Source organism: Strix aluco, chromosome 14 (genome assembly GCF_031877795.1).
Source record: "Strix aluco isolate bStrAlu1 chromosome 14, bStrAlu1.hap1, whole genome shotgun sequence".
Taxonomy (NCBI): Eukaryota; Metazoa; Chordata; class Aves; order Strigiformes; family Strigidae; genus Strix; species Strix aluco.
Window position 1 is genome coordinate 11,035,317 of NC_133944.1, and position 23,006 is coordinate 11,058,322.

General features: G+C 37.6%; 1 protein-coding gene across 5 annotated transcripts in view; it reads left to right on the forward strand.

Moving 5' to 3' along the window:
* Positions 1-23,006, forward strand: part of GARRE1 (granule associated Rac and RHOG effector 1) — a 60,928-nt gene that overhangs the window by 2,966 nt on the left and 34,956 nt on the right. For 2 of the 5 annotated variants that reach the window (XM_074839534.1, XM_074839537.1), the window contains exon 2: positions 2,860-3,013. The exons of 2 other annotated variants lie outside the window; for them this stretch is intronic. The gene's annotated coding sequence lies outside the window, so the exon portion shown is untranslated. Of the gene's footprint in view, positions 1-2,859; positions 3,014-15,632; positions 15,750-23,006 lie in introns of all 5 variants that reach the window. One more of the 5 variants, XM_074839536.1, reaches the window with a different exon arrangement.

The window sequence follows — 23,006 nt, forward strand, 5'->3', positions numbered from 1 at the left end:
AAACCACTTGGGGCTGAAAATGAAGACTATCTCCTTGTGGTTACTGTAGGTAGATAGAATATTATTACTGGAATTGGATGTTAGCCAGAGCAACACCCTACATGTTGGAAACAATGCCAGGGTATTGTTAGTAGCTATAGAAGGGGTTTTATATCATACATGAAAGATGACATTTCCAGCAGCATGGGTAACCTCATCACAAAACATTGTGCTGGGGCTGGCTCAGAGGGCAGCTGGCTTTCTTAGGCTTGACAAAATCTACATTGTAATCACACTGGTCCTCCTAGAGCTTGGTGATATGTCTGGATTAGTGTTTCTTAAGCTTCATTGGCCTTTGGGTAACAACAGTTTATTAGTAACATGCCGCAGGCAATCTTGTGCTCTCCAGGCAATATCGTATTCCGTGTTCTGTTTACATTTTGTATGTGTTGTGGCTGAAAGCAACGCTGGAAGCTTATATGGGGACTGCAGATCTAAAACATAGAAGGTGCTGTATCTTGGTATCTGTGAAATCTGAGGTTCTGCCTGGTAGGATGAAAAAGTATCTTGAAAGTTCAGTAGAATTTGTTAAAGATGAGTTCCAAACTCCCTGAGAAAAAGCTAGTAGTAGTTGTGTTTCGTTGTGCCTCTGGCTTCGTGTGGGTTTCTTCTCTTCTGCTCTTCGTGTACCTCAAGATAATTTTATGGCAGGAGGGGTGTAGACATACATCCCTTCTGCCCCCAAAGAAACTGGTTAAGGTACGTGTGTGGGGAGCAGGAGACATTTGTTTCACAAATACTGCTTTGCAGGTTAATTGCTGATTTGGTCCGATATGATCCCAGTCTTCTAGTGTTCTGTGAATAAACCATTTTGATCCAGTCCTTGAAATTTGCCAAAACAGTAATTAAAAAAACCAATAATTTTTCTATGAAACTTCAAAAAGATGACGGTGTTAATGAGGTGTGTTTTATTTTGCTCTAATACGACAAGACAAACTATTTTGAGAACTGTGGTCTTGAAATATCAATCTTGTCTTACTCTGCTGTAAATAATGAAGAGTAGTGTGTTGATTACTTAAGATAATTTGGGGGGATTCATCTGTTTAGTTCTATTAAGGTCATAAACTTTGCATGAGGCAAACTGACTTCCAGGGCCCCGGGTTGGAGCAGCCTTGGAGTACAAGAGAAAGAGGGGTGTGTGTCCAGGAAACCTCAGAATAGAGGGTCTAGAAATGCTGGTTAAGCTTTGATGAATGAAAGAAAAGGGCTGAAAAGGGGAGTGTGCAGTACTCCAGGTGTGACTGGGGGAATCCTGAGATGTCTGAGTGAAGATCAGCATGGGTGTATCTGAGGTGGGAGTAACTGAGGCTCTGTGAGGCTTTCGGGCACGTTCAAGAGCCTTTATAGCAAGTCAGACTTTTCCAGCTGTGATATTGCATACCATCGGTTAGTACGTTGGCTTCAGTCTAATGGTAACATACGGCAGCTTATCAGGGCAAGCACCTATTAGAACTTTTTATTAAAAAAATCACATTTGAAGTGGGATATTTTATGGCTTTGCTTTGAAGAACTGTTTTCATGAAGGAAATACTGTCCCTTGCAATGAAAGTCCTTGTAGAAGAACAGCATAACACCAGTTGATAGAAGAATTTTTGCTGTGTTAGCTAAAAAGCAAAACAAAAACTTTAAAAAGTTTTTGCTGTAAAGTGGCTGTCCATGTTTTTTTAAAATAAATTTTTACCTTTTGTGCTTTTACTGTTAAGGTCACATCAGAGAAAATAGTTCCTTGGGAAACATCTTTACAATACCTCCCTAAATTGTGACCAATTTCTGCTTAATGTTTTAGTAAAATTTTTTCTTTGAAATGACTGATACATATTTTCTGTTAGCTAGATTTTCATTGTCTTGCAACATAGCTGTATTACTTCTTTGTGGTCTTTTGTTTCTTGCTTTTCTAACACTTTTCTGCTTTTTCAAGTGGTTAGGGGTTTTTTGGTCAATGTGACTCTTTGTTTTGTTTTATCTAGTCATGTTTCAGTGGGGTACTTGACAGATGCTAATGTTTTCTGGTAAGCATTTCTGTATAACAGCATTGCAAAAGATGGATTATTTGGAAAATTTCCACAGGAAGATCCCTCCACTACCTTGTCAGCCACCCCTTCTCAGGTTTACATATTCTATTTTTGTTCTTTCCTGACACTATATGTGTGTTGGTTAGAAAGTTACAAGAAAACATGCCAACTGGTTGTTTAATAACAGTTATTTTAGGTGTGATTCTTGTTTAGTTGTGCACTCAATGTTGACATTTAAATGGTACTGTCTAATTACAGAAAATTCCTCACAGGCTCTGTGCAGTGTACTCTGCAATCTGGGAATGGAACAAAACTCCTCAACTTAGTTTCTGAATGTAATGGAAAGTTTGTTTCCCTTGGTAGAAACAATAATATTTACCTTTTATTCTTTAATGCTTTATTCTAACATGCTGTATTTTGGGAACTTTAAAGCAGTGTATGGAATGTGTTGTAGAGGAGAGGGTAGGAGGAAGAGTAGGAAGAAAGGACGTAGTGGACATTTTCTCCACTTCTCCACAGGTATCCCTAGCGTGATCCATTTGTGTGAGAGTTACCTAGCAATGAAATATATCTTTAATCCTGTCAGTAACTGAGTGTTTTTAGTTTCCCAAGTAAATTACCCCGCTGTGATAACTTGGTATGTTTGTGAGTTTCTGAAAGGTATTGGGAATTCCTCTGGATTTACTGGGGTAAAATTAGATCCTCTGAATCATGTCCACATGGTCTGTCTGATAACAGGGTATTCAGAGAAATGTTTCTAGGTATATTTTTTGTTTATGAAAGTTGAACTTCCTGCTCTTCCGTACAGATTACAGAATTTGGCTGACTGTGCTTCAGAACAGTTTGAGTCCAAGTACAAGAGTTTCCCCAGAGAAAGATAAAGCACCTGAATGTCTACAGCTCACATTCCAGAAAAATCTGGGGATCTTACAAGTGTTGCTTCCTAAGAGTCTAAGTACAAGGTAATATTTTAAGAAGTTCCTTAAAAATACTTGAAGCTGTCAGTCTCATCCTGAAGAAGCTAGACATTCTTTTTGTGTGGCCCAGCATATAACAGAAATGCTGAAAACCAGTAAAAGCTGTAGTGGCTAGAAAGGACAGACAGAGAAACACTCTTCTTGTTGTTGACTTTTCTTCTGTCTGATTCCTCACAGCTTGAGTAAAAGACTGAATATCACAGGGGAAAGATCACTTTGGGTAAATGTAATTCTATGCCAGACTCCAAAAGATTTGAGGAACATACTCTCTTTCTGTTGAGTTTTTCAAAATTTTTCTCAGAATGCTATTTGTAAGTCTTGCACCAAATGGTATTGTGTAGAAGGCAGAAGAATACAAGGAGGAAGAGGCTACCTAAAAATTTAATTCTTCCAGATCTGTATGTTCTTTTGCGTGTATTTCTCAGGGTAACTTCACTGTAGAATATGCTAATCATCTCCAAATGTTCAGAAGAAACCATGTTTGTCAAATGAAGGTAAAAATGAATGCAGGTTTTCATAATTTGTTGAAGTTACCTGTGTTTAGTAGAAGATGGAAAGATCCTGAGGATATATTATTTGGTGGGAGGGAAGAATAGCAATATTGCCTGCTGTTGAGTGGTCTGCAGTTCTTTGTCCAAGCAGGAACTGAAGCTGGGTGGTGTAGAATAGTGTTAACTAAAACTGTGCAAATATGTTGTTACAACATGAGTGAAATCAAGTGTAATCAAGAACTTTAATATGGTGCTGAAAAATAGGCCTACTGTTAAATATGCATGTATCACTTAGAAAAGCTAAAACCTTTCATTTATTAAATAAAAAGCAAGAGAATGAAAAAATGTGTACGATTTGGTAGTGATTGGAATTTTGTTTTACTGAGTTCAGTTCTGAGTGGTGCAAAGGAAATGATCAAGACTGTCAGGTTGCCACTGTTGTTGGCAGGAAGGCAGAGGTTTGAGTGGATACTCGTACATTCTTCACCTATGGAGAGCAAACTGGGAGTACTGTACTAACTCATAGCAGAGTACAAATGAACTCTCTTTCTACTGGTGTAGATACGCAAGTTATGATACAAGCAGTGTTAAGGTTTTGGTAGTATTGTAACTTGCACTTCTGTTTTAGCAGTTTTTGAAGAGAAGTTGCTGAAGTTTTTGTGTAGACCAACAGGGTAGGTTAACTAACAATTTAAATTTTCGAAATTAATGCAAGTGTAAGTGGACTTTTAATTTTGTGGCTTATTTTTCTTAAGAGACTTCCATGCTGATGAAAACTGTATGGGGTGCTGAAAGGAAATGCCAATTACTAGAACAAAACCCTGAAAAAAGAACATGTATACTGTTACTGGGAATATGTTTGGTTCTGTATTAAAATGTTGGAAGAGTCCTTACTCAAAGAGCTTCCAGTCTTTCTGTCTGTCTTGTGTTGCTTTCAGGAAGAGAATGAAAACATTTTCTCTCAAGCAATCTTATTAGATCTCATAATAAAGTTCTTTGTCTAAACATTGCAATAATTTCCAGGGCAACAGATTGTGATATTGGATTCAGCACTTTGACCTCATTTCAGGTCTGAAGAGGAGTGAGTATTATAAAGTTTTAGACAAGTTCTTACAAAATAACTTTGGTAATTAGCAAACTTCATATAAAATTTGGCCCTGAATTTGACATGGCTTTGTTCACAAGTTCAGTTTAGCAGAGGTATTCTATAGATCCAACTTAACAACCCTGATTCTCTTTCATATAGTACTTGGTCTTAAAACTGAAATAGTCATTTGGGTCATGGGACAGCACATGGTCGAGTTTGGCAGTCTTTGGTCAAGTGCACTTATTGCTTTATCTGTGTGGAGAAGTGATACATCTGACCTGTGCTATTTTGAAATTAATCTGTTCCTTAGTTTTGTGGTTAGAAAAGATCCTGGTCTGGTTAAGTGAAATCTATTGCCCTGCAGATGTTGCTGGACATGAGATCTTTTGAAAACCACTAATGATATATTTTTTACTTCTATATAGGAATGTTACATTTTTGTGGTGATGGATTGGTATGATAGAGTAAATCTGTAGTTGACACACAAGATTTAGGGAAATGTTTTTTGGGAAAAGTGCATTTTCTGCCTTTGAAGACACAGCAGGAAAGGAGTTTTTTTTTTTTTCTTTTTTTCCATTTTAGTTTCTGGAACAGTTGAGTTTTAGGAGGTTTGATTAGGCTTGTTTGATATAGTCAGACAAATGAATAACAGACCATGATTTACCTCTTAATTATGCTTCTCCTGAACATGTGTTAAAAGATTCTAGCTCGTCTCTCACTCTGCCTTATCTTTCCATATCATGGTGACCATGAGGGCTGCAGAGGTCCCTTTCAAGTAAGATGCAGTCTTTCAAGCATCAGGAGGTGTTTTTATCACTGAATCTCTAACGCTATTTAAGTTGTTGCTGGTGAGATGTCAGAGTAACTACTCCAAAACCTCTTACGGTGTCTTTGATTCTGGATGTTTTTCTGAAGAGTATGCTTTAATGAGACACGTTGTTGGACTGAACACTGGGTGGTGTGAATTGTTGTGGCTTACAGATACCAGAGTTCATGGCTGAATAGCTCCTCTGGCTTTAAAGGTACAATATATTAAGTTTAATTGGTTCTTAAACAACTGCACAGAGTTTGCTTATGCAATATATTGACGTGTGGGTTTTTTGGTGACAATTTAGCATGTCTTTACATTAAACTTCTCAAGTCAGTTTGAGGAAATACCTGCAGTTTAGCATGTTGCTGTTGGTCTCTTGACAAGCACCTGTCCTTACCCTCTTACTCATTGTTTTGTGTTTTAATGTGTGCTTCTCCATCCCTTGGACTTTGGGGGATTATTGACAGAAAATGTCTGTCTAGACTCTGCCTTCTCTTGTGTTTCAACACCTTTTGCTATGTGTTTGTTCCACTTGAAAGGTCTTCATGGCCCTCAACTTTGTGCACTGTGATAGATGAACAAGACTACTGCGAATATGACTGATAAAATTTGGTTTGACGTGAAGTTGTCATAACTTAAGCAGAGACATAAGCATTTTTATGGGCCTTTTCAGCTTCACAGCACAGCCAGTGAATGCTTTTCTCTGATGTAGTATGTTGTTACTGATACATAGTTTCCTCCTGTTTCAGGATGCAACTTCAGAGTATTTCAGTTAGTGACTTTCTGCTAAAAAGTTGTATCTGTATTTTGTTCTGAAATTGTTTTAGCACGGATGAGGCAGTTTCTTTTCAAAAATTCTTGTGGTTTCAGGGAAATAATATATTGTGTCTTCCTTGCATATGCTATTTGATATATTCTGTTCTGGAGCACAAGTTGCTCATCTCCGCTATGTTGGTTGTTTTTCACTGCACATTAAATCATATATCAAGAAAAACAAGGGTAAGTATAGTTTATGACATTTTCTACACTACATTATTATGCTCCTTTTCCTTTTAACTTAGGGTTTTATAAGTGATACAGTCCTTATAATTACAACCATAGATAGGGAGGTATGCTGTATTTTGATCCAGTTGTTCAGTGTGTTGAGGAATAAATTATAATATGAATGTAGGGCATCTTGCATGCTATGCTATGCTAAATATTTTTCTCTAAAATGAATCCTAATGTGAGCAAAGTTAAACTGGTGTAATTTGGAAGAGTAGAATTGGAGCAAATATTATGCACCTAGATATGAGTGAATATTGATTATAGGGCTTGGTAGCATGTGGAAAACCAGATCGTGCCCCAAAGCACTGTTGACTTAGTGGACTTCTTGTCCCTTATTTGGCTGTCTCTAAAGGTTTGTGAGGGGGTTTTTCCTGCTTCTTTTACATCACACTGTTGACTTAAGACCTATAGTTGATTGGCTTTCACTTACCTTACTCTGTCAGAGGCAGATAGCATTTTGGTGAAAAGACAGTGTTGTAAGGACAGTACTCCATCTGAAATAGTCCAGACCTGGTGATCTCGGAAGACCCACTTAATATATTCTGTAAGAAGCAAGGAATAGTAATTACAGCTGTAGAATATCCCTGAAAGGGGTAGCATTTGACAAGGTGACTTATGTATATGCCAGTATGTGTCCTTAAATGCAAGATACCCTTGTCTTAGAACTGTTGTGTATTCCAGCGCTGATAAGACCTTCTGTATCTTTTAGGTAAGAACCAACCTTTTAAGAAGTAATACCTAGAAATTGTTGCCTTGTACTTGATGTAAAGGAAAGAATTATTTTTTGTTTTCACTGGTGAAATTATTTTTTTTCCTAAAGCTGCTACTTGGGTTCTTCCATGTGGAAGGTATTGCCTCAGCTTGGACTGGTGGCAAGCTGTAGGTTGTGTAGCAGGTACTTGTGGCTTACTCACGCTTACACTGTAATGCCTCCACTCTGCTTTCTTCTTGTTTGTTTTCTTTTCTCTGTTCAAAGGTTTTGGTTTCTTGTTAAATACCTTCATGAAGACTATGGTAAGAAACATAGCAAAACAACTACTCCTAGTCATACATTCAATGAGTAATCATTGAGATTACTCAATATAATCTTTTAGAATTAACAAATAATTAGGTCAAAAACTTTCCATTCACTTATGAATAACAAACTTAAATCTGACACAAATGAGGATAAAATACTCATTTTTTTACAGCACCGGTGTGTGGTTAAAAACCTAGATGCCGCAAGATTTTTTCACTGGTATCTTTCCTGAGTAGTTACCTTCTAGGAACTTGCTAGTATAGATTGCTTAATATAACGTTGAAATTGTTTTTTATTAGTAGTGAATAAGTACCACTTCTGACCAAAAAAATCCACCATCTTGTCCAAAATATGGACAAAGAAATGTCTACATAAATGGGGCCTATGTGTTTCAACTTCAGAGGCAAAGAAATGTCAGCATAATCACCTGAAAGATATGAAAAGCAGTCCATGGAAGAATTTTCTATTCCAGACAGAATAATACGTTAGCTGTAGGAGGAGATAAGACTCCATTTTACAAGTGGCTATACTGTTTAAAATTATTTGCTGATATGCGTACAGCAACTCAAAGAGCAGCAGCATGCCTTACTAATAGCATTTGAGAGCCCTAGAATATAGTTTAATTTAAAACATAGTTTAATTTTGAATATCATATGATACACCGTAAAGAAAACCATCAGTTTCGTTGCCAAGCCCACAATGATCTAATTTTCTTATGCTGCTTAATTCAGTCACTCTCATTTTCTTTCCTCCCTGTGATTATTCTTTTTTCCCTACTTTTATTGCTTTTGTCCTGTTTTACACTTTAATTCACATTAAAGACTCTCCCGTTTGTATGTATTACACAGTGAGGATTGGAATGCTAGCTGAAAGATGGGAAGAAGAATGTGCCGTGCTGAAAATGTGAAAGATTTCCTGTTGTTCTGAACTCTGTTTGGTATGAGTGTTAGTGTCTGTGCAGCTGAAGCACTGCTTAAACTCTCCTGCTGCACAGCAATACATGAGTGGTAACTGAGGATAAAAATCCCTTGATGTATCAAATAATACTCTGTGGTTAGTCCTAGTTCTGACTATAGTACACATTGTTCCTAATACAATAATAAATGTGAAAAGTGGTATGGTCTGCCTCAGCTGCATAGTGTTACTGGACACTTCGGAAGAAGGTAATTATTTATTTCCAGAATGGAAATTTTGAAAAAATGACTCATTGAAATTCAAATCCCTTAAGAACATATATCATGTAATATGCACATACCGGGTATTTGTAGGTATATGCAGGAAATAACGTATTTTGTATTGTGGATGAAAGCAAATATACCTTGGTATGTAGTAAGGATGTGTCTCTAATACTGTATTTTTTAAGCTTGCTGCAGTGAAGCTAAAAGTAGGAACAAGAAATTGAAAATAGGACCAATGTTGAATTGAAAGCAAGAAAGTAAGATACATTTTTTCAGTGCTCAAAAATTGCAGGTAACTAGAGTTGGTATTATAATGGCTTTTTTGAAAAGAAGATGCAAAAAATAAATGTAGCATGCCTGTGTTTATTCACTGTAGTATTCCCTGAGAGATTTTTATAGATATATATTGTAGGCTTATGCAGAATATGGAAGTTCTAATTGCCTAAGAGAATAACTCTCGAAACAGAGCAAGATCCTTACAGAGCCTTGGAAGAAGAGAATATTAGTAGCAGTAGGAACACAGTTTTCCAGGCTTTTTTCTATATAATGCTTTGGAGAACAGGAATGGATTGAAATCCTTCCTGCAAAAGCATGTTAACTGTTTTGTTTGCACTTTCTGCTGCCATCAGTAATTCAGGAGCAGAGTACACACAAGTTCAGGTTTTTGTCAGAGCTTGCCTAATGGGGAAAAAATGTGAAAGAAAATGTGTTATCTGTAAATGGAAAACATACGAAAGAACTATAGTGAAAGTTTGAGCCTTAGATCTTAGGGTCTAGCAGCAGGGTTCTTTCCAAACAGTTAATTGTTCGGTGGGGGTCTGTTGCTGTGTTACTTATCTTAAAGCAGATATAAGGTGAACTTTTTGCCTAAGTGATAATTTTTCTTACCTTCTCCTGAAACGTGTGGAAGGAGTTGTTTCCATAATACTGATTATGGAGTAGTAGTGGACATTGAGTTTGGTCCAAGTCAGTCTGGCTGAGCCATAGCCACTGTGTGATGGTTCCTCTGGGATTGAAAGAACTTGAAAGTAGTGAATATGTGGGAATGTCTTAGACAAGGTCTGTGTTCCTACAGAAGGTCCCTGGCTGTGGTTCTTGAGAGGTGATGGTTACAGCAGTGTCTGGCTTTGTGCAGGGAAGGTGGGTTTCATAGCAGGCTACAGGCTCCCCTGGCAGGGAAGCTGTATGTGGGCTAAATCAGGTGTAGTGTGGAAGTTTGTGGTAGGTAGCAGAGAGTCAGAAGGCACATGTTGTCTATTTTGGACACTCATTTTATCTTAAATATAATGGTTACTAGATCATGTTAATACTCTTGTAGTTCGTGTTAATATACTTAATATTTAAAATAGAATTGTTAAATTTTTTAAAAATCCTAAGTATATTGTTAAATACCAAACCAAACAATTGGCCATTATGATGATCAGTGTTCATTTCTTTAAGCTCCAGTACTGACAGTAGTAGTAAGAGTATTGCTGTTAGTACTATGATGACTTCACCTGATGATGCTGGTGGGCTATAAGCGGAAGTCATCATTTTTCAGAAATTCTTCTCAGGTCTCCTTTCAGAAATTTTAGAAAAATCCCTACATTTTCAGTTATCTTAAGTGTTTTTTTAGATGCTCATTGAGTAATTTGAATGTTTCATGTAAACTATTGTATGTTAAAAGGGTTGTTTTGACTTAGTAGAATGTTTATTCCATGCTTTATCCAGAATTAAGACACAAATTATGCATCTCCAGCCTGCATCAGTAATTGTACTCCAGGAGCCCTTTCCCAATGCAGTAAGGATTTTAAAATGGTGTGAAGTATGGATGTACTTCGGTACATACTTTGTTTTCATTCTTTATGACTAATGAAGAATATTCTTACATGACTAAAATCACCTATACTGTGTTCCCACAGGTTTATGAAAGATGGGAATGGAAACAGTTTTGAAAAAGACCTCCTTAATGCTGACCTCAGTGTGAGGACTTTAGGATTGCTTCTGTAACTTTCATACCAAAAACAGAGACTGTGGGGAAAATATTTTTAAAATTATATTTACATTGACAAGCAGTACTATATTCTTGTGTATTTTATGGAGACCACAGTAATAAAATGCTTAATGAATTTAGTATTTTGAAATAATGGGTTGTTGGACAGTGGTGTGATACTCTTTTTCCGTTTCAATAACAGTATCCTTTTGAAAACATACTTGCAAATATTTTCCTAGTGCTATGATAAATTTTTGTGGCTGTCATTCATTGACATGAGAATCTCAGTGAGGTTTTTTGAGATGTTTCTAGTCCTCATTTTGGGGTGGAGTAGAGAAGCTTTCAAATGTTGACCCTTAAGACTCAATGAAGTTACCATTCAAAATATGTTTCTATAACGTCCTTTTTTTGCTGAGGGAACAACAGTCCTAAATTGCAATTATCATTTATGTTGGCAATGTAATTTTAGTTATTTAAGTAAGGAAAAGAAAATATTGTTACTCCTCCAGTAACCACCTAGAAATGAATCTCATGTCAGGCTACTTCTGACTGCACTGCTCCTGTTAACATGCTCAGTTTTGCTTCATAGTATAAATTACCTGATAGATATGTTGAGGAGATGATTCTTGACTTCAAAATTTCTGTATTTATTGTTTTACAGTCCATTTCAAAAGCCGGCTCTACCTTAAAAAGTTCTCACACTTGTTTTTCTCTAGTCTGATTTATGTTCACTTATCTGTTTTTATTCTTAATTGCTAGAAGCTGTCCTCCCACTTGCACTATTCAATTTCTGTGGAACTACCAATGAATTCAAATGATGCCCTGCTGAGAATAGGATGGAAGCTGAAGGAGTGGGAGAGAGAAAGTAGAACAAATTAATGGTACTTACTAGAACTGCCTGAGCAGACCAATGCAAAACAAACCGTATTTATTGCAAAACATGTTAAGAGATACATAATTGAACAAAAGGTCATAACACTTCATGTCTTAGTTCAAGGATTATTCCTACTTTTTCTAGTTTTACTTGTGTGGTCAAGTTGTCCCATAACTGATTATGTATAAAATACAATTTAGAAAGTAATTTTGTGAAGTACTTGGGTCAATTTCTTTGCCATTAGCATCCTAGGCTGACTAATTTTCTGAATAATCAATAGAAAGTCATATCAGTATAGTTGGCCTTGTTTTGAAAAGCTAGATACTCCCTTGGTATAAGCATTATAAATATTTTGGTATGTGGATACATTGGAATTCACTTTTTTAAACTTGCACTGTGTGTAAGTGAAGGTATTCACTAATGCACAGCGACCAAATCAGTTCCTCTCTGCAGGGTAAGCACACAGCCAGCTGAACAGTGACAGATGTTCCCTCCATGCTCCATGGGGGTGTGTTTTCTGGGACTGAAAAAGCTTATTTTGGGGTAGGCAGAAGAGTGCTAGCATGTGGCTGATGGAAACACAGACGTGTACTTCTGACTCTCTGCAGCTCTGAGAGGGCATGGCTGTGTCAGATTGCAACCTCCAGCCTTGGGTCGCATCCTGGAAACTTCTTGTTTTTCAGCACTTTGGAGACAGAAAAATATTTTTTCGTTCTTCTGGGAGCTGTTCTGTATCAAAGTGCTTTTGTGGGAGAATTTGTGCATGGAGGAACATTTTGCCCTAGCAACTCTACAAATTGGGTATAATTAATAAAAGTATGGAAGAGGGTTATGGATAGTGCTAATTAATTAAAAGTATACGTTTTGACTGCTGTCATTGTGGCCTAGATGGACATCTGAAACAGTAGGCCATTTTTATTTTAATTTGTTTTGTGTAAGAAATGTTACAGAACTGATGGCAAACAAATGACACATTTTGTTGTTGGAAAAACCCAAACAAGTTTAAGCAAAGTCCTTCTCATAAATAGATGGTGTCAGATGAGAAGAATTCCTTTGTAATAAAACCCTGTAATTTGTAAGACTTTAGTTTAATGTCCACAGATACTCTCCAAGTATCAATAATTGCTGGAAATTAATGCTCTGCTTTGCAAACTACCCTGAAATGCAGATCTGTTGTATTTTAAGGTCTTAATCTAAACCTAAGATATAAAGCGGTTGCATTGCAGTGGAGTACTGACCAGTTGTATTGAAAACACCTTTTCAGAGAAGGCTTTTAAACCTATATTGCATAAATACTATATGCTCTTAAAAGTAATGTAAAATCGTCCTCAACTTATAAACTCTGACGTATTCTGTGTGCTATCCTGAGTATAGGAAGCAGAGTCTGCAACGTGGAGGATATTTAATTTAAAAAATTGGGATAAGGGTCGTGAATTGTATGCTAGAAATAGAAAATAAGATTAGAGGTTATGTTTCAGGCATGGAGCTGTCTCTGGGGGGGAACAGAACAAGGTTACTTCAAGGTTTGGAGTCTGGTTGGGGGATGGGGAGAAGGGAGGAAATCCAGCAGTGGCTAAAAATGGTGCCTGGGGTGGTTTTGTAGTAATATATAAAGTAGAAATTGCCAGGCATTGCCTTGATGCTTAGTGTTGTGTATTGTAGCCTTCTTGCCATTGCTTGCTGGTGCCAGATTAGTCATGGGTAGTGCTTGGTACCAGTGGGGTGGTCCCGACGGTCAGCACACCCTCTGCACAAACAGTCCTGGTGGTGGAAAGGTCACTTTTTCTAAATCTAATACTTAAGAAATACACTTGAAAGGGGTCTGGCCAGATCTGTAATAGATGCATCAGCTGGTATTGAAATATTGCTTAAATATATTTGGCATCTTTGCAGTGTCTTATGCCTGGCAGAGTTTTACTGTGTTGCAATTTCTGCAGCAGAAAGCCCTTTGTCAACATAAGTTACTAGGAAGGAGTGTCAGCATGGCTTAAATCACCTAAACATCATTTAATATAAGCCTAGTCTTTCATGTTGATAATAATTTAAGTATAATTGACACATCAGAAGATTTTAAATGCTTCTTTCCAGTCTTCATTTGTGAACAAAATTCAGCTCTGTTAATGAATATTGACATAGCACTGCATGTTTAGGATCTTCCATTGATGCATGTGTGTGATATCTTGGATTGTTGGCACTAGGTGCTTCAGGGGGGAATACATGTGAGATTTCAGAAAGATCTAACAAATAGTAAGAGTTTTAAGCTTACGTCTTCAGTTTTGCTTATGGATGTTTGATTTCTACTGAATAGATCAGTCACATCATGTTAATTTGTTTTATGGATTAAAACATTGCATCTCTTACTCTTTCAAGATGTATTATACCAGTGTATTCTCTGCTGGACAAAAATTTTTTTGCACAACTCGGTGCAGAAATTTTGGCACATAACCTGGTGACAAGTCATGCCCGTGATTGAGGGCTTAGTTGTTTATGTAAAACTATCAGTACTTCTACTTTCAGGTCTGACTGTGCTTTCTATGTTGTAAATTAGGATTGATAATTATTTAACAATTGATAATTTTATTGGGAAATATTTGGAGAGTTCTTTGGGGAATAGTTAACCAAAGAACAATGCGGGTTTTTTTAAAGGAAAAATCACATCAGTCAAATCACATCAGTATTTATCTGAACATCAGTTTGACTGTTGTATGCCTTTCCATGCTGTATACTTAATGTAGCAGCTTAAAGCCGGAAGCTAGAAAAGCTCTGCATGCTGCTGAGACGTGCCGGCAGAGTTCCATGTATGCATTTGTTAGCAAGCAGCTCTTGTGTGAAGTTATTTATATTCCTTGGTAGCATCTACACTAGATATAAAAAATGAGATTTATTTTCCAAATGTGAAAATTTATTTGTATTGAAAGAAATTAAGCTACATGATTAAGGGTGTTAACTCTGTTTTTAAAGGAGCAGGAAAACAAGAGTCTGTTAAAATATTAAAATATTTTGCTTTTCTTAATAAAAGGAAAATAACTTTAATCAAGCTAGTCTTTTTAGGAAGAACATAAAAAATGTGAAAACCAAGTAACTAATTGCTTTTAAGAGCAGAAATTTCTTATGGTTGTGTCAGTGTAAGGAGGGGATGGAGAAGACCTAGGATTGCTTTAGCATTCCTCAACCTTCAGTCTGCAGCTTTTTGATTTTAAGTTGACCTGTGGCCCATTTTGACATTTACATTGTGTGGATAAAAGGCAGCAAATTATTCTGTGGACTGAAATAGAAAGCAGGATTACTGAAGCAGCTAATAGAAGGCAGTAGATACTGGAGTCTCAGAGATGTAAGCAGTTGCCATGTGGTGAAGGTGGGGTGGTACTCGCTGGAACACAGGGGCAAGAAGGGCAAGAGGAGAATCCTTTTGTCTCTGGTGCTTAACTTGTGTTTGAACCAGTTGTTAATGGCATTTGCAGAAGATTGAGCAACTTGGGCAAGGCTTTTTTTTAGTTTTCTGCTGTGTAAAGCAGGCAGCACAACTAGATAAGTGCTAAGCTTTGGGTGTTCTTGAAGGGGGAAAGGTTATAGTTAGCAAGATTTGGCTATATTTTTCCCTTTTGATTTGTATTAGAGATTTATAGACTGGAAGGGTGCTATATTTGATCTTATAACTAATCGTGTTTTGACCTCAACTATGCAGGATGAGTTAGTGCTATTTTAAAAATCTCATCTATATTTAGTTAAGACTTATAAGTTATGGACTTAATGAGGAGGGAAATACTGTGCCCAAGACACACAAGCAACTTTTTTGATTAGAAAAAATGAGGAAAGGTTATAACGTATGCATGCTATGTTTCTACTTTTTTAACCTTTATGCTCTCAAATTACTTCTCACCATTGTTCCTTCATCAGCTACAGAAGTTAGTTCTACATAATATATTAAAAACCATAGATTTGTTAGAAATAAAGCATTTTGACAGTTCCAAAAGTCTCCTGTTACAAAGGTCTAGTTCAAGAATGCTTTTTAGAATTAAGGTTAAAACTATTCAACTACTACTACTACTTATGAAATCCCTGTTTACAGTAGTGTTATATGATGCTTTTTGTATTATGTACACACTAATGTTTGGTTTTGTTATAGGAGAGAGACTGTTATTCACACTGGATTGCTCTGGTTTATTCATATCCTGTGACAGTGAATCAGATACTGCTGTCTATATACAGACTGAATTGCCAGCCAACTTTGGGCCCAAATATGGTAAACATAATTATGTTCATTTGCTGTAAAAATACATTTTCCTTAGTTTAACATTTTCATGATTACAGTTTTCTGATAATTCCATAATTTTCAACATGAGAGGGATATGAAAGGCCTAATCATCGTGTCCCTCTCTTCAGTATAGAATATAGTTTGTTTTCCTGGGCAAAACTCCAGCTGTTCAGTGATGAATCTACTGCTGCTCAAATACAGTAAGCCCATAAACCGTTTGGAAAGTCTGTTCTCAGAATGCAGGAGTTGTGGTACGGAGACATGAATGTCTGTATTAGCTAGATGACAAAAAAGCTCGTGGCTGCAACTGTCATGAGACAGTAAGTGTATGTGCTGATGTCAGTTTTTCTGAAATGTATTCCTGTTTCCTATTTTTGGAAATGAAATTCATATAATTTCAGAATACTTAATACTTTTCAAGTAGGTGACTTTCAATGAATGAGTTGGGGGAGAAGGCAAATGTTAAGATAGATATAGTCTCTACCGTGTACTGAAGGGAATATTAATAAATATTGGATTAGGTTTTATTTTCAGTCACAAAGAAATAGTATGGTAATATACTTGTTAAATATGAAGAAGTGAATAGTTTACATGTGGAAATACATGCTAATAGTAGCCTCTTCGTTTATGAGTGGGTTAGGATTAGTATATTTAATGCCACTACGAAAACACATTTGCAGGGCTTTTTCTTTCTCTTTTTTTTTTATATAGTCTAGTATCAAGAGAATGTTGTAGACGTGTTTTGTGGCAAGTGTTGAGAATTCAGGAGAAGCATAGTAATTTGGGAAAGGAAAGATTGTTGGTGTTGAGTTACTCCAAATGTTTTGAAAGCTTTCATCATCCTTGCTGCAAACAGGCAAAAAAAAAAAAATCACATAAAGGCTCTACAGGATTTTCTGTACATAATCTGTGTTATGTTTCTAGTACTGAAAACTTCCTTCTTGATAGAAGAGCTTTATATGTGTGGATGATTGTAATTTTCACTGCCTTGAAATACTACTTTTGTCTAACACTACTAAAATAATTAAAATATGTACTGAAGCTAGTCTGAGTTTGGGTTTTCTTTTTAAAGTTGCATAGCATCACAAACTAAGTTAAAACAGCCTAGAAATTTGGTTTAGGCATATTTCAGTGGAAAAATTCAAATGTGTATATGCTAATAAGTGTGAATATTGTGGCACTTATGAAATGTAGTATCTATGTTTGCAGGAGCAGCAAAGTGGCTGGAAGCCGTGTCTAAAAGTTAACAGCTGATTTATCGATGAGGAAATGCTTCTGTTTCCAGAGCAGTTGTAAACAATATGTCATTGTGATATACTGCTTTTGATAATCACTAAGTTGGAGTAAGAAGGTAAAAGTGGCCATGCTGATTCAGACTTCAAAATTGATCCCACTCAACCGTCTTTATCCCATGGAGGTTATAAAGGGATACCTAGGGAAAGGCAAGAACAGCGTGTATTTGTGGGCTACACATTTAAAACTGTCTTCAACAATTTGCTACATATAGGATTTCCTGAGCCTGTGGTTAGTCTATTTAGTAAGCCAAATGAGCCCCTCTGGAAGAAAGAGTGGTAAGGAGACCAGAACTGCATGCTAAATTTGAAGTGTGGGTAAACCATGGATTTATGCAGTGGCATAATTATGTTTCTGGCTTTTCCAAAGCTGCTTCTCCCTTTCAAATTCCTTTGCTACTAATTTATAACATAAGATTTGCTCTTCTGAGTCTACCATTCAGCATCAAGCTGACACTTTAGCAAAAACAGTCAGCTGTAACACAGAGATCATCTTCCTAAGTGGTAATGGTCAGGCCAGAGCCCATCGTTTTGTATGTGAGGCTAGGATTGTTTTTCCATGTATGAGTTGATAAATTTGTCCATAATGAATCTAGTCTCTTATTTTAGTCCCTCAGACCTGTAAAGTTACATCATTCTTTGTGTGTACACACACACACATATATATATATATTAGTAGTAGTGCCTAAATGCTGTAGTATTTGACTGGGGCTCTTACTCCCACTTGTCTTTCCAAGTCTTGTTTAAAGTATGATTTGTTTGGGGCAATGAAAACTTCCTCAGAAAAAACAAACTTTTGAAAGAAGATATACTGAAGGTAGCATGTATAGTATGTCTTTTAATTATTTCTCCAAGTACTTCATCAAAGGCTGGGAGTTATTCCCATTTTTCTAAGTGCAGAAGCTTTTTATGCAGTATTTGGGTCCATGGACAAATAATTTTAAGCCAGTGGGAATAAAGCTCTGTGTAGAGCCCTCTGCTTGATTTCTTGATCTACACTGACTCAGCAGTAACTAACTTCAAGGTGATTTTCTAAACATCTTTAAAAAATTTTAGTAGAAATTTTAGCAGGCGTTTAAAAATGTATATTAAAAACCTTTCTTCCCAGTGAATGATAGTGAAAAATGCATGTGGCATTTGCCTATGCTGGAAAACTGCAATTCATGATTTAACAAGGAGATTTAACTCATCAGTTGAGTATGTGAGAGATAACATTGACTTTATTGGACCTAATCATATGCCTAAGTCCATTGCTGAAGTGAGCACAAAGGTTTAAGATGTCTGCTATGAGATTATAGGATTGTAGGGTTTTTTTGGGTTTTCTTGTTTTGTTGTTTTTTTATTGTTGTTTGTCATACCGTGTTCCCCTTCCACCCACCCCATTTGAAACCTGGTTCTTCTGCAGAAACATGGAAAATTATGGTTTTCATAGTTATCATTACAGACCTGAGAAACAATTAAAATTTGGTTTCTTAATGCTTTTCTCTGTTCAGTTTTAACAAGGAAATAGCATTGTAGACTCTTCATGCTTACTGTGTTTACAAGTGAAACTGCAATTAGGGTGGAGAATAGTCTTGACATAGGTGGCTTCCCCTGTAGCTTAGAAAGACTTGAAGTGCATATAATATATGCTGGATGGTTTGCAAGAAAGGTCTTGGGAGGGCATGGGTGGGAATTATTCTCAAATGGCCATAACTGGACCATGATGCACAAGCCTGACCAAGTAATATTCCTGTTCCATGTATGCTTTGACTATCTAATTCAGCCTTTTCTTCCTGCCTTCCCTTTACCAAGAAGTGAAATCTGTGGCTGAAAAAGTCCATTTATAAGAATAGATGTGAACTTATTCTTGAGGCTTTTCTAGAAATTGTCAGCTCTTCATCCCATCCTTGAAACCATGGCCTTCAGTTCTTCACTCCGTTTTGAAGAAAAGTGTGGGTTTTCTGATGGCTGACTGCAAGCTGCTGGCTTTCAGTGTGAGCAGGCATCTCTTCCCAAGCAGTCCTGCAGATAGTGGCCAGAATCAAAGAATTCTGTAGATGATCTATTCTGGGAGGCGGAGCTGTGCCTTTTCTACAGAAAGTTTGTGCTTGCTCTTGCTGTGGTCCCATGAGCCTTTTCTTCATCTTAGCACATTTTACAGCTCAGAGAGAGCAAGAGAGAGTGTGCTTGTGGCTGATGTTAAGTGCACCCTTTTGGGAGATGAGAGATGGAGTCTTGAGCCTCCTCTGGCTGACAGTCACATTGCATGGGAATTTCTTGTGCTGTGTGCAAGTGCTTTGTTAGGCTACTGTATCAAAAGAATGGACGTTATTTTCTTTTCCTCTTCTGTGCCCACAGTTCTCTTTCAAAAGGGAACTGGTCCTGCTTTCAAAATAGATAACGTAAGCACCTATTGCCAAGGGAGGTTTGAAACAGTGATCCTGATCTGAGACAGGCATCTATTTTTGACACTCAGGGAGGCACCCAAGTCTGAAAGGAGGTCTGGTTTAACACATTCCTTTCACCAGCTTTTCCTTTTGCTGTCTTGTATTGATGAGACTTGAGTTAATGCTCTTTGGTGTGTTACCATGTTTTACTTCAAGCAAAATGTAAGAAGTCTCCTGATGCACTGTAGGCTCTGCCTTGGAAAAATCCAGCTCAGTATACTGACAACTCTTAATCCAATTCAGAGTTATCTACCTTCCATGTGTATTTTATAGGGAGTGTAGTTATACAGTTCAGGGCTATGGATTCTTTTCTGGAGGGTTAAGGGTTGGAAACAGGGTGGTGTAGTGCTGAGCAGCCAAGACCCTCAGCCCTTACCTAGCTCCTAGCTGGTGTTCAGCCTTTTCCAGTTCTCTCTGTTTCTAAGCAGTTTTCATGACAGTCTTTGGTGATTTGTTTTTTTTGGGCAGGGCGTGAGGTATTTTTGGTTTTGCTTGTCATTTAGGGCATCTAGCATAGATGTGCCTCTAAGAGGATTTTTCAGTATAAGTGCAAAAGACACAAAAGGACCCAAGTAAGTTAATAGCTTTGTTTTAAGGAGGGTCATTTTGAAGGGGGAAAAAAAACTCTAGACCAAGACATAATAAATTAGTTAAGAGACTGTCTATAAATGCTAGGTAAATATTTCATCAGTGAAATTGGTCTTTGAGTTAATAAAAACCAAGTTGCTGGAGCCTTCCACTTAGGCGTTACAGATCTCCATGCTTCTGTTGAGATCAGTTTCTGTATTAGTAAGTTGGTCTGTTTAGATTTGTATACATTTAAATAGGATGCTCAAGTTGATGATTCTAGTTAAATTACACTAACTATATGGTCCCTGTAGAGTATGTCCTGTGAGCTATGGTCCCCAACTGGTGGGAGGGAAGACACTGAATTGGCTTTAATGCTGTGGCTGTTGACATCCATCTAACCCTGGAGTAGCCAGGAGAGCAGGCCAGAGCATGTGGTGAGCTGGTATTAGGAAGGGGGAGACCCTGGAAGGAGGGTGTTTCCAACAGGAGCTTCACGGGTTCACTAAGGATTGACTTGCCTATTTTTTTTGTTTTGGTTTGGTTTTTTCCTCCAACTGTTCTGGGCAAGCAGCCAAAAAGGAATCCCAATAAGCAATTCATGAGCTAACAAGAACTAAAATGATATTGGTATAACAGGCTATTTCTGTCTCTCTTCCCCTTTCTCCTCCCCTTGTCCTCCTCTAATAGGAGATTTTTACAACTTGGATGACATGAAAAAACCCAAAACCCAACCCCCCAAAAAAATCCTACAGGAGGTGCCCAGGTCTTCTAGTGGCTGCAGCCCACCCTGTTAGAAAGGCTACCAGGCTTGAAAAGTGAGGTTGGTTTTTCTTTCTGGCTTTGTAGTCTAAATACGGGCACCTGACCAAAAGCAATCGGGATTCAGGGACGTGTGTTGCCTGCCAACAGGCTGAGCTACCAGGACGTGGGTCCTCTCCGTGCTGGCACTCACGGCTGCTGGGATTCTTGTCGTGTGCCTGCATCCTGACAGCTGCCTGGAGCAAGTCCTGAGAAACTGTAAGCCTCGTTTGCCCTGATGGTGAAGATGATGATACTTGTCAACCCCTATAAAAGCATTTGCATGCTTTAAGTATTTATGATGTGTTGGTAAGAAATTACAGGTGCAGAATAATTTAGTTGATGTCAGAGATTAATGCATTTTTCTGCCAGTCAGCAGTACTTGGAGATGGCTGTTCTTGTCGACTGAAAAGTTAAATTTTCAAAACATGGTTTCAGCGCTTGTTATTCTGAGAAGTGTTATGTCCAGATAGTGTTTTAAAATGAAAACAAATTTTAAAAGCCCCCACACTTAATTCTATGCATTTTCTGTTTATGGGTGGATTGAATATATTATACAGTTGTCATTCTTCTGGCAGTTTTAATAGGTGTGGTGTATTAATTGAGAGTGGAGATGTTGTAGTTGAATTCAGAATTTAATTTCTCAGGTTATGAGATTTATTACTGAAAGTCTAAAATTCTTCATATTGAATCTCTGGTATGTGGATTTCAATTTCTAGTATTTTTGAATGGATATGTTTTGTAAATGCTAAAAGCACTCTATAGCTATAAATGTAATCCATCTTTAGTTTGGGATAGTGTAAAATGAATCAACTCCCAGTTAAAAACCTGTAGAATGATGTTTGTCTTAAAATCCCCTTCCAAAAGTAGTTGAGACTACTCGACTTTTTTCCTTAGTCTGTTTACTTACGAGGATCCTGAAAAATTTATTTGGAGGAAAGAGTTTCTACCATCTGTCTCAGATCACCTGTATTCTCTCCTACAATTAGTAGCCTATCTAAAAGGAGAAGCAAGAAGAAACCTCTTACACCAGACACAGCCTGTGGCTCTTCCCTCCAGATGAAGGTTTGATATGATTCCTTTGTGCCTTGAGCACACTGGTACACTGTACAAGGCCCCTATTTGGGACTAACTTTCAACTTCTCTTGTTTCAGTACTGTGTCTGTGCTATTGTGTAGACCGCTGGTTTGAAACCTTTTTATAGTTGGGCCTCTGAGTGCTGCCTTTTCCAGAAGCCCTTGCTGTTGTCTCTTCCATCCTTGCTGTCCGTTCTTGCCTTCACCCTTGTCAGTGTGGTTCTCAAGGTGAGCAAAGCCCCAGAGCCCATCTTGTGATGCACGCTTGGCTTTGGGCTTGAGCTGGATGTCCTTCCCAGCCAGGGGTCCCTGCTTTAGGCCACTGGGTTTCCTTGACCAGGATGTTTGTAGTTGCGTTGTGAGGTGTCAGTACACAAATTGATGTTGCTTGTGCCTCAGCTGGCCAATTTTTTAGTTCTGAGCCAGCTACTGGTGGAGACAGTGGGAGACTGGTCTTCTGGAAATGGTGTATGGCCTTCCCCTACTCTTCTGCTCCCAGTTTATTATTCAGATGTCAAAGACCATTTGGGCTATTTTTATTTATTTTAAGGTATCCACATTTGGACCTTGGGTGCCCTGGCCAGGTGATGGATCTGATGTACAGATTAGTTACAGCAGAACTTGAAGGTGGAATGACGCCTTTCATGGTAGAGTAACTTTTAGATTTGTTTTAACTTTTAACATTTGTGTAACTAAATGTGAGAGGGAATTGGTGTGTTCTTGACAGGAGGCCTTTGTCTCTAGCAGCTTGCTGGCCTTTTGGCATTGCAGTAGGCTTTGTTTTTTCAGGCTTTTCCCTGGTAAGCGATGTAGCAGTTCTGGGCTGTCTCTTTACTTTTTTTGCAACATTAATTGAATTTGGCTGCTTTCATGTTTGATTGTTTTACCTGAAAGATGCCTGCGATGTTAAGTTCATCCTGAGATTTGGAATCTGTATCTCATAAAATTAAAACCAAAGTACAGTATCTGGAAGTGTTACTTTCAAAAAATTTAGCTCAGGTATTTTGCGTCATCTTACTCATATGTTATTGCACATTCACTGAAAGGACAGCAGAATTTATAAAGAACACCTTTGCAAGC